Source organism: Prunus mume, linkage group LG4, assembly GCF_029339155.1.
Source record: "Prunus mume cultivar Tortuosa linkage group LG4, ASM2933915v1, whole genome shotgun sequence".
NCBI classification, from domain to species: Eukaryota; Viridiplantae; Streptophyta; class Magnoliopsida; order Rosales; family Rosaceae; genus Prunus; species Prunus mume.
Window position 1 is genome coordinate 14182821 of NC_142701.1, and position 13055 is coordinate 14195875.

General features: G+C 37.1%; 1 pseudogene; it reads left to right on the plus strand.

Annotated features, from left to right (window-relative positions):
* Positions 1-9927: 9927 nt before the first annotated feature.
* Positions 9928-10454, plus strand: LOC148917962 (uncharacterized; annotated as a pseudogene).
* The last annotated feature ends 2601 nt before the right edge of the window (positions 10455-13055 follow it).

The following is a 13055-nucleotide window of genomic DNA, read 5'->3' on the forward strand; positions in this document are numbered from 1 at the left end:
ACTTAAAATTATCAGTTGGGAAGGAAGAAACTGAGAGGGAGAGCTATAATACTGAAGTTATTTTTGTTGTACAAAGTTGTTCTGCTTTGTGACTAAGCAAGGGAAATAGTGTGATTTTATATAAGTGGAATGGAAGGTGGAAGCCATACATACAAGCAATTACTAATTTCCCTGATCCCTTTTGTTAGTTGTGGCCATATAACTTTGTCTGAGAGGATGTTCTTGCTATGTGTGCTTATAGTTTGGTTTGGGATACATAATTGTGATCATAGTTAGATCTATTTAATATTATTATTTTAACTGTATCTACCTTTCCCTAACCAATGACCAGAAGCAAACCATTTTGATCCTAATAGTAATATGGAATTTGTGATTCCATCTGAATTATTTGTTTTGTTTTGTTCATGTTATGTGTTCTTACAAAGTCTGAATTCAGTCCCTGCCAGCCGAAGAGGTTATGCTAATCTTTTATTTTGCTTTTGTTTTTTATTTTATCAAGTCATCCCACACTTTCTTTTCTATTTTTTTCTGTCTTCTTTCTCTGGATAAACCCGTAACTTATTACTAGTTGGTGTTGCAAACATGACAAGGCTTAAAGTTGTTAATCTCAGGTGGAACATCATCCGGGGTACCATACCTCAATGGTTGTACACTTGTAGCAATCTTGAGTCCCTATCCCTTTATTTGAATCTCTTGCGAGATGAAATTTCAAGTTCCATTGGAAACTTGACAGCCATTGTCAATCTTGACTTGTCTGCTAATCAAATTGAAGGGAAAATGTCAAACTCATTGGGAAATCTTTGGAAGTTGACGGTTCTTGATCTGTCAAGGAACTATTTCAATGGAAGCGTATCAGAAAAATTGAGAAGCTTGACAGGGTGTAGTTCAGGTCAAATGGAGTCACTGAAGTTGTCAACAAATGATTTTTCAAGTCCACTATCCGATCAGCTAGGAAATTTCAGACATTTACACCTCCTTGCTCTTTCGAGTAATTCAATATCAGGTCCAATTCCAGTGTCCTTGGGGAAATCTGTCATTCCTAGAAGACGCAAGCATTTCTGAAAATCATTTTAATCAGTGGCGGATCTAGGATTCAAAAGTCAGGTAGGCGAAACTTATCTTAAAAACTCAACGGTACGAGTGAATTTTATTGATAAAAATAAAAAGATACATCTAATCAAGGGGGACGTAATGAGCCTTACCCTCAAATATGCATATCTATATATAAATAAAAGATTAACAAAAAAAAAAAAAAAAAAAAACAAGAAGTAAATGCAATGCTAATTTTTAATAATAGTATAGCTGTACACTATACTAATTTTTTTAATAATAAATACCGTAGTATAGCCGGTCGGCTATACTCTGTTTATTATTAAAATAAACCCCGAGTTGGAAAAGGTTTGATGACGGTCTGGCGGGCAACCAATCCTGATGCTAGAGATTTTCCTGTTGACATTGGTTTTGCTAACTTGTGTATCGTGAAAACCAGTAACTCGGAACAGAAGATTGCAACACCAAAAATGTGATTTAGTCTGTATTGCTTGCAGATATGTGAGAAAGACTCTGCCAAGCAAAGAAAAATGTGAACTTGCTTTGGAAGGAGCAGATTCCCAAGAACACTCGGATAAGATCGCAATGCTTGTGGATGATGAAGAGCTGGAGCTGAGAGAATTACAAGGAAGCCCAAATGCACTGGGGTTCTCTGATCATTTTACTACTAATGGAGATCATGCCTGTTCACTTTGCAAAGGTTGGTTTGAGGGAAGGACAGAACAAATTTTCCACTCTAAAATGAAATGCTGTAATATGTATGTGTCTGCATGTATAATATTTTGAGCTGTGGAAGTAGAGTTGGTGTCATTTTAAAAAAAGAATGATTGTATTTTGGGAATTTTAAAAATTCATAAAAGGTTCATCTCCGCTTCTTTTGAAAGTAGCTTTGAAAAGAAACCCAGAGTCTGCTTTTAAAAGCTGCTGTCAAAAGGCCACTTCTTTTAAAATAATTGAGATATTTTATTTTTACCAAACACCTTAAACTACTTAACTTTAAAGTGAAGCAGGTTTTTGGCCAAAAAAAGCAATCCCAAGCAATTTTATACTATGAAATTCAACCTTCTTTGATCCATAAAATATTGGCGGATCCCTATTTTTTGTAGTTGTATTTATGGGTTTAACCCGTATTGTTTGTTATAAATAAAATTCATTTTTTTATTCTTTCCCAGTGGGCTAATAGATTGTTAGAAATCATTAGAATGAGAGGTATCAGAAAGAATTTAAACTTTCATTCCTCAATATCGCTTGTATAAATAAAATAATTGCAGAAATAACTCTAGCCCAATGGGCTAAAGTGGTATTCTAGCCCCAAAAACCTAAAACGATATGACAAAAATGTATATTTCAAGGGTATAGCCGCACGGCTATACTGTCTAAATACGTTCGAATATTCTAAAGGTGTAGCCAAACGGCTAGATTCTTTAAATTTTAACATATTTGAATATTTTAAAAGTATAGCCGAACGGCGATACTCTTTAAATATTAACACAAAGCTTGCACTCGTAGTGACAGCCATTTCGCTTCCCTATCAAACTAAAGCTCCGATTGGTTTTCTTCAAAGCTCCGATTGTTTCGGCTGCCGTCCTCCAGGTTCGGCATCGTAAAAATACCCAACCCGCCAAGGAGGCCGCCCAGCCGCCTAGCCCCCGCCTAGCGCCCGCCTAGCCCCACATCGCCGGCTTGTTGCAAATTTTGACCGAGAAAATTCGATATCGGAGCAGGGTCGAGTTCCAGAGCCGTAGAATTGGACCATATTCAGGAGGAGATTGAGGAGGTGTCTGCCGTTCCGGAAGTGAAGGAGAAGAAGAAGAGCAGAAATGCTTTGAGGAAGGGGTCGGAAGGTGAAGAGGTCCGAGCTATGCAGGTCTGCTTGCTTTTGAAATGCGAGTTTTGACTATAAATAATAATAATAATAATAATTAAAAAAAAAAAAAAACAAGTTCACGTTATACTTGGAAATTAAAAAGGAAAATAAAAAGGGAAGTTGCCAGTCGGCAAATTTAATACTTGATCAATAATTCAACAGACCAATTGGTATGAATACACACTATCTCCTCGTGTAATGGAAGGCAAAGCAAGGCCAAGGGTTAACAATTTTTGGCATGGAGTTACTGTGTTTTTCCCATTTCTCTGTGATTGTTGGCTGGGGTAACAATTTTTACCTTAATAAGATGAAAACCAAATCCAGTATGAAGTAAGTTAATTTAACCATTACTCAATAGGACGTGTTAATGCAAATAATAAACCGAGATTTAACATTTAATTGTTATATATATATATATATATGTGTGTGTGTGTGTGTATGTATATGTATAAATAGATATTGTCATTTCTTTATATGGTATTCTAGGAATTCTTAAAAAATTATATAAAGAATAAATTAATCTATTTGAGCATTTTGAGCACTAATATCGCTAGAAGAAATAACTCTAGCACAGTTGGGTAAAATGGTATTTTAGCCCACCTAGGCCGATTTTTGGAACACTGCAATTGACTGAAAGTCTGAAAAAATTTAGCTGCAAATTTGAGCTTGAGAATTTTTCTCCTTGATTTTCCTTTGTCGATAAGTCTAGTCTAGAGCATTATCCATTACATTTAGGCAATTACCAAGGTATAAGTATTGTCCCCCTTTGATTTTTTAATTTTTCAAAGTTATTACCTGTATAAAGAATTTAGCATTTCCCCATTTAATACTCATATTATACACGTACATACGTATTTGTCAATAGTACTTCCGTTTTCCGTATACGTCTTAAAGACTCGATATAATGAAAGCAAACGTATTGTACACGTACGCATGTATTTTAATAATTATTTAATTCAAAACAATTAATTACTATTTACCAAGTAATTCAAGAAATTGAGTAAAATATTTAAATATTCACTAAAGAAATAATAATTAAAACATAATCACTAATTAAAGTAATTAAAAAAGGGCTAAGGTATTACCTAATTACATGTATTGAATTGAAGAAGTTGGCCCAAAAGCAAACGTAAAGAAACTAATTTAAAATTTTAAAAAAATTTTAAAAATTTTTTATATAAAAAAAAAGGGGCGGAACAACCTTTCCCCACGAAATTTTGTCGGCACAAGTGCACAAACCTCTCCCGACGAAATTTCGTGGGAAACCTAATGGGGCAAATTTTGCCGGCATAGACCTTTGCCGACGAAATTTCGTTGGGAGAGGCATAAAAAAAAATTCATTTTCATAATTAAATAATATCTTAGCCTGATTTATTTGCATTCATTAGTAATTATGTTCTAACTATTATTTCTCTAGTGAATAATTAGTATTAAATATTTTAATTAACATCATAAATGATATTACTTAATAAGTGGTATTTAGTTGTTAAATTTTTTGAATTTGATAAAATTCTTAAATACTAATTGTCACATCCCGGGATCGGCTCCGCCGTAGTACGATATTGTCCGCTTTGGGCCCCCTCTTTGCCCTCACGGTTTTGTTTTTGGGAGCTCACGAGCAACTTCCTAGTGGGTCACCCATCCTGGGATTGCTCTACTCCAATTCGCTTAACTTCAAAGTTCCCATGACTCCAAAGCCAGTGAACTCCCAAAAGGCCTCGTGCTAGATGGAGGCAGCTATATACATATAAGAAACATCACTCCTTCTCCGTTGGTCGATGTGGGATGTTACAATCCACCCCTCTTAGGGACTCGACGTCCTCGTCGGCACACTCGTACCACACGATAGAATGGCTCTGATACCAAATTGTCACATCCTGGTATCGGCTCCGCCGTAGCACGATATTGTCCGCTTATATATATATATATCATATAATATAATCCAACAGCTAGTTGTACCGGGGAAACAATCCAACCGGGGGATTTGTAAGATTTTGGATGGTGGGTTTGTAAAGTTTTCTTCATGGATTTCGGACTTGGTATCCGGTATTGTTTTGTTTTGATATATATATATATATGCTTGATTACGATGGTTTTGGGATGCATTTGGATTTATGGCTTGATTTTCTAAATGGTGGGGTTATATTATGATGGTTTACACTGAACTGAACGTTATTTTTGTCCACTCATAATTTTCTGTTTTGCGCCCTTCACCAAGAGTTGACCGAGCTCCGTGAAGTCGGATCGTGTGCTTCCGAAATCTTGAGCCTTCGTGGGAACTCTTTCATCATTTCATTCCTGTGAACTTTGTTCTTGTTGGAACTGAAATTCTTAGACATGCTCTATTATCGCCCGCGTAGGGTTTGATTTGTGAGGCCGGAGGCCTTTGTTGTAAACTTTTTTTTTGCTTTAAAGCATGCTGCTGGTTGGGATTGTTAAACTGTGAATTTTGAGCAGGTTGAATTTTGGGAAATGTTCAATTTACAGAGGAGACTCTGCCCAAAATTTTTTGGTAGAAAGTCTCGACTCTTATTAAGTGGGCCCGACATCGGGTGATGTCAGATATATGGTCCGTCTCGATTTCGAGGAAATTCGAGGCGAGTCCTGTCACTAATTATTCACCAAGTAAACAATAATTAAAACATAAGTAAGAATTAATGAAATTAAAAAAGAGAAATTCAGATTATGGTATTGGTAGAGTATAGCCGGGCGGCTGTACGTTTAAAAAATTCTACTTGGAGAGTATAGTATAGCCGCACGGCTATACTTTTTGAAATAAATAAATAAATAAATAAATGGGGCCGCATAGAAGCTATGCGGGTCCTTTTAAATAAAAATAAATAATATAGCCGGTCGCCTATACTCTTTAAATATCTAATGGGTGCCTTTTTATTTTTTAAAACTTTTTCTCGTTGATTTTCCTTTATCGATGAGTATAGTCTGGAGCATTATCCATTACGTGTTTAGGCCATTACCAAGGTATAGGTATTGTCCCCCTTCGATTTTTAAATTTTCAAAGTTATTACCCGTATAAAGAATTTAGCATTTCCCCATTTAATACTCATATTATACACGTACGTACGTATTTGTCAATAGTACTTCCGTTTTCCGTATATGTCTTAAAGAATCGGTATAATGAAAGCAAACATATTGTACACTTACGCACGTATTTTAATGATTATTTAATTCAAAACAATTAATTACTATTTACCAAATAATTTATGAAATTGAGTAAAATATTTAAATATTCACTAAAGAAATAATAATTAAAACATAATCACTAATTAAAGTAATTAAAAAAGGGCTAAGGTATTACCTAATTACATGTATTGAATTGAAGAAGTTGGCCCAAAAGCAAAAGTAAAGAAACTAATTTAAAAATTTTAAAAATTTAAAATTTTTTAAAAAAAAAGAAAAAAAAAAAGGGCGGAACAACCTTTCCCGACGAAATTTTGTCGGCACAAGTGCACAAACCTCTCTCGACAAAAAACCACTCCTGATGAAATTTCGTCCGGGAAAACCTAATCCGGCAAGTTTTGTTGGCATAGACCTTTGCCGACGAAATTTCGTTGGGAGAGGTTTTTTATATATTAAAAAAAAATCATTTTCATAATTAAATAATATCTTAGCCTGATTTAATTACATTCATTAGTAATTATGTTCTAACTATTATTTCTCTAGTGAATAATCAGTATTAAATATTTTAATTAACATCATAAATGATATTACTTAATAAATAGTATTTAGTTGTTAAAATTTTTGAATTTGATAAAATTCTTAAATACTAATTATTCACCAAGTAAACAATAATTAAAACATAAGTAAGAATTAACAAATTAAAAAAGAGAAATTCAGATTATGGTATTTGTAGAGTATAGCTGGGCGGCTGTACTTTTAAAAATGTTCTATTTAGAGAGTATAATATAGTCGCGCGGCGATACTCTTTGAAATAAATAAATTGGGCTGCATAGGAGCTATGCGGGTCGTTTTAAATAAAAATGAACAATATAGCCGGTCGCCTATACTCTTTGTATATCTAATGGGTGCCTTTTTATTTTTTAAAACTTTTTCTCCTTGATTTTTCTTTGTCGATAAGTCTAGTCTAGAGCATTATCCATTACGTTTAGGCCATTACCAAGGTATATGTATTGTCCCCCTTTGAATTTTTAATTTTTCAGAGTTATTACTCGTATAAAGAATTTAGCATTTCCCCATTTAATAATCATATTATACACGTACATACGTATTTGTCAATAGTACTTCCGTTTTCCGTATATGTCTTAAAGACTCGGTATAATGAAAGCAAACGTATTGTACACGTATAAAAGGACTGTGACTTCATTAGCTAAAAATGTTTTAGGAGAAGGATCGACTTCTAGTTCATTGAGATCCCTTTCACTATAAAAACTAGGTTTTTGAGGTTGAGGCAATGACCCTTCACCACTGAACATTACAACTGCAGCTGGCATGCTTGGCCTATTTATCGGGTTACGCTGCACACCTAAAAGACCTACATGATGAAGATAAAGGAGTCCCCGATCAATTCCATTAATAATGTCAAATCTCTTGGGCCAATCTAGCATCATGTTTTTTCTTGCTATTTCTAGTGTTGTGATTTATATCTTTCCACTTGTAGGATGAAAGTGAAGTTTTCTTCAGGATCAAAAGAAGAACATATGTACAAAAACTGGTTGATGCTTTGTGTACCACAATTCCCTGGATCCTGAATCATTAATAATTTTGTTTGAGAACGACCACATTCACAAGCAGAAGACTGCTGAGGAGATAAGACTTCATGAAAACCACTGTATATAATGTTACTTATAAAAATAATTTTATTGTTGCATAATTGATTTGTTACTTTATTATAGATGATGCCCCTAAACTTATATATTTATGTTTCCCATGATTCTGGAAGTGTGCTAGTGGGGAATGTTTGGAATGATTCCTTAGATTCCTTAGATTCGAGTATAGAAGAAATGAAGTTTCGATTTGGTGAGCATAAGAAGACGCATCCGAAAAGGATGAATCCGAAACATACACGGGTGTCGAAGTTGAAATCTGTAGGATCTATTGTAGACGCAGGAGCTTGTCTCGTCCGCTACTGTCCCTCTGATGATCGATGTTGGGTATTTTATAGTTTGCTTTATTACATTATCATTATATAGGCTTGCCCCAGTTCGCTATCAGGAAACTTACAACAGTTGAAGTCAGAACAATCAGACTCACCTACATCCGAATCTAGTAGCTAGGAATCACACAACTGAGAAAGAAGCATGATCGGTTGAGCTCGAAGAACAAGAAACGGAAGCACGCTTTGGAACAATCACAAAAGGGGGATTCCCGGGGTATTTCTAAAGACGGACCACATACCAACCATTCCTTTTTGGAATGGAAAGAAGAAAGGATGGTTGTAGATCACTGATGTCGAATTCCAAGAAAAAAATCATATGAAAGAATCGTCAGATTATGGGTTCCAGGAGTAGGCGGTTTTGAATGAAGAATGAATGAAATAGAATTGTCTGGCAGAATCATATGACAGAGAAAGTGCAGACCCTCCCACTTGTCGGGGTTACCGGGCTAGCTAACCTAACTATGAATTTATATCAATTCGGGATAGACAGAGGTCTAGGATAGTACGTTGTAGAAGTGAGACCGGGGTATAGTAACGAAGCCAGATCGAAATGAACGACTCAATTCCTCTAGAAGAAAGGAGAGAGAGGGAACAACCAATTCTATGAAATAATATCTTATTTACTAGGATCGGTTACTACTAGTCCGGGTTACCTCAAAGATAGAGCCATTAGGGGAGAAAAAACAAACTAGTTAGCGCACTAACTCAAACCCAGCTCCACACCTCACTATGTTGAGGGTTTAAGTTGCCTAAGCAACAAGAGGGAGATGGGACGTCTTCCATTTGATGCTGCACACATGAAGTACCAGGGAGATGGTTATATAGAGAGAGGGGAAGGAGATGGTGGTTGAAGGTATGGAAAACTTTATGCTATGAATATGTGATTGGCTAAATTAATGGTTCTACACATTGCAGACTAAACTACTTTAAAAAAGATTATCATGATCTAATTTAGAGTTGACTTATTCTCTTTCCTATGCAAGTATGAGTTTATGACCTTGGTATATCATTACCATTCCATTCAACAATAGCATATGGTTAATACACAACATGCAGGACATGCATATGTTGCCATATTTATAGTGTTCGATAATTACCATGAATAATTGTTAGTTAATCGGGGTTCTAGTTTATAATTGTTACCTTTTATTTGGGTCTTCAACAAATGAGTTTAATTGGCATTTCCTAAATGGGTGGAATAAATTCCGCTCACTAGCATCCGAGCAGTTTTATGCCATCCTCATTATTCAGGACGTCTACTGCTTCACATGTTAAGTATTGCAATAATGCATGATTAGTACTTCAACCTCTCTCTCTCTCTCTCTCTTCTCGCTCTCTCTCTACGTTGAAACCGACCTGCAACGAACCATTTGCTTGGTCATGAACGATTGTGGTCGGTAGATGAGAGTGGCCAGTCGATGTTGGTCCCATAATTTCCTTCATCAACTTAATTGGTTTCAATTTGGTAGGCAGTTCCAACCACTTGGTCCGGTTAATCAAACTGTGCTTAGCCCTAATCAGCCTCCAAAACCAATGCATTGCATTGAAATGTGCAAAGTCGTTTTGAATCTACAAAGCATGCACTGCATTGGAATGCGAGATGTCGTTTGGAACATCCAGAGCATGCATTGCATTGGAATGCGGAAAGTCCTTGTTGAATGAACAATTTTCCAACGCTCCATCAATTAATTCTCTTATTGGTTCTTATTATAAATGATTACCATATGCATTCAGCCTTGCATTCTTCAACTTAAGGTGATTGTTTTCCCATGTTTCTGTTTATTATTTAGTTATCTTTTTGTCTCAGTGCTCGATCTTTTTTATTTATTATTATTTTTAAATTCCTTGTCATACTCTTGCAAATGGACAACGGAAGATGGCAGGATTTGTACAAACACATTGCAAACACACGAACCTAGAGTTGATTGGCTAGTGGAAAAACTTGGAGGTGTTATCATTGGGTCCCTGCTTAAATTTGGCGAAAATACTTGCAATTATACAAACACATTGCAAGAATTTTTATGGTTTAGATTTGTCCAAAGGCTCTGTTCATGGATGTGGGGCATTGTCAATTGTGAAGTTTGGGTACTTAAATTTGAAGGGTGCAAAAGTTAATCGGGATGGTCTTGTCACGTTGCTGCACTGATGCAAAGATATGGTGATGTTGGACGCCAGAGATTGGTCTGGTTTCAATGACAACGATGATGAAATGTCAAAGCACTTGCATCTCATATTAGTAAATTTATGTGCGAGGGTTTTGAATTTTATGAATTTCTTTGTGGCATGGACAATTTGGTTCTTCCTGTTAATGGAGACTCATTTCATCTGCATGTACAGGAGACGTCGGATGAAATGCTCAATGATTTGCGTGATGCGTTCAATGATTTGGGCAACGAGGAATGAAGAACTATTTGATTGTACAAAGTGATATCTCATCTTTTTTATATTTACAACACCATTGAGCAATTATGTGTGCTGAGTGTGGTGCGGTGTTCATCTTGTGTTTTTGGACATTGTTACTCCAATGAGGGCTTGTTATAAGTTCCAGTCGTGATTTCATTATAAGATGTTTGCTTAATTTGGAAAATGGTCGTTCAAAATTCCTTTGCTACATTTTTTGTAATATCACATGTGCTCGCGATTGTTTTTTAGCCTTGCCTCTGCCTGAATTTCCATCCTAACCTTCCTTTCCCACCAAAGGTTTTCCTAGCTAAATTTCTTTGAGGTTTAGGAAAAATTTCTTGGTGAAAAAAGAATGTTGGTTGCACAAGTTTAACAACATGCACAACTAGTAGACAAATGAAATAATGTGTTATATGTAAGGCCCAGTTTGGAATTGTTGTGACTTTTAAAAAAAGTTGCTTTTTGTTGTGATTTGAAAATATTTAGCTGTAAAGTAAAGCAGCTCCATGTTTGGTAAACAATATTTTTAAAGTGCTGTTAGTACAAAAAGCAGCGTTAAAACCATTTGGTAAATTTTAAAATAAAATTGTTGTAACTGTGAATAATGACTGAAATAGACATGGTGTTGAAAGTGTTATATACTAATCATGTGGTGGTAGTGGTGTTGATGGAGTGAAGGTGGTGTTGGTGATGAAGGTGGTTGTTGTGGTGGTGGTGGTGGTGGGGATGACAGTTATGGAGGTGGTGGTGGTGGCAGCGGCAACAGTGACAGCATGGTGGTGGTGGTGGTGTTGGTTGTGGAGATGGTGGAGGATGTGGAGGTTTTGGAGGAGGAGGTGGTTGTGGTGGTGGTGGTGGTGGAGGTGGAGGTGGAGGAGGTGGTGATGAAGGTGGAGTTGGTGGTTGTGGTGGTGGTGGTGGTGGGGATGGCGGTTATGGAGGTGGAGGTGGTGGTGGTGGTGGCGTTGGTTGTAGAGATGGTGGATGTGGAGGTTTTGGAGGAGGTGGTGGTTGTGGTGGTAGTGGTGGTGGTGGGGTGGTGGTGATTAATGTGGAGTTGGTGGTTGTGGTGGTGGTGGTGGTGGGGATGGTGGTTATGGAGGTGGTGGTGGTGGGGCGGTGGCAGCATGGTGGTGGTGGTGGCGTTGGTTGTAGAGATGGTGGATGTGGAGGTTTTGGAGGAGGTGGTGGTTGTGGTGGTAATGGTGGTGGTGGGGTGGTAGTGGTGGATGTGGTAGTGGTGGTAATGGCAGCATGGTGGTGGTGGTGGTGGTTGGTTGTGGAGATGGTTGTGGATGTGGAGGTTTTGGAGGAGGTGGTGGTAGTGGTGGCGATGGTGGAGGAGATGGTGGTTGTTGTGGTTGGTGTGGTGGTGGTAGCGGTGGTTGTGGATGCAGTGAATGTGGTGGTGCAAGTGGTGGAGTTGGATGTGGAAGTGGAGGTGGTGTCATTGCTTATAATGAATTATGGTATTTTGGGAATTTAAAGAATTCATTAAAGGTGGTGATGTAGGTGGAGTTGGTGGTTGTGGTGGTGGTGGTGGTGGGGATGACGGTTATGGAGGGTGGTGGTGGGGGCAGTGGCAGCATGGTGGTGGTGGTGGCATTGGTTGTAGAGATGGTGGATGTAGAGGTGATGGTTGTGGTGGTAGTGGTGGTGGTGGGGGTGGTGGTGGTGGAGGTGGTAGTGGTGGTAATGGCAGCATGGTGGTGGAGATGGTGGTGGATGTGGAGGTTTTGGAGGAGGTGGTGGTAATGGTGGCGATGGTAGAGGTAGGGTTGGAGGAGGTGGTGGTGGATGTGGTGGAGGAGATGGTGGTTGTTGTGGTGGTGGTGGTGGTGGTGGTGGCGGTGGTGGTTATGGAGGCAGTGAATGTGGTGGTGCAAGTGGTGGAGTTGGATGTGGAAGTGGAGGTGGTGTCATTGCTTAAAATGAATTATGGTATTTTGGGAATTTAAAGAATTCATTAAAGGTTCATCTCTGCTTCTTTTAAAAGCAACTTTGAAAAGCAACCCAGAGTCTGCTTTTAAAAAGTCAAAAGGACACTGCTTTTAAAATAATTGTGATATTTTATTTTTACTAAACATCTTAAACTGCTTAACTTTAAAGTGAAGCAAGTCTTTGGCCGAAAAAAAGTAAATTACGATGGATACATTTTAAAAAGTAAATTCCTATACAAGCAATTTTATACTATGAAATTCAACATTCGTTGATCCACAAAATGTTGGCGAATCTCTATTTTTTGTTGTTGTATTTGTGGGTTTAACCCATATTATTTGTTATAAATAAAATCCTTTTTTTTTTTGAATTCTTGCACAATGGGCTAATAGTTGGAAATCATTAGAATGAGAGGTATTGGAAATAATTTAAATTTTAATTCCCCAATATCGCTTGTATAAATAAAATAATTGAAGAAATAAATCTAGCCCAATGGGCTAAAGTGTCGGTTTGCGGTTTGGGCAAAAATTCGCGGTTACCGAACCGCAACCACCCCTAAAAAAAGGACCCATTATAGCATTAATAAAAAAATAAAAATAAAAAAGTCCCGAATATAGCCCCTCGGCTATACTATTTATCGAAAAAAAAAATTATATCCAGTTA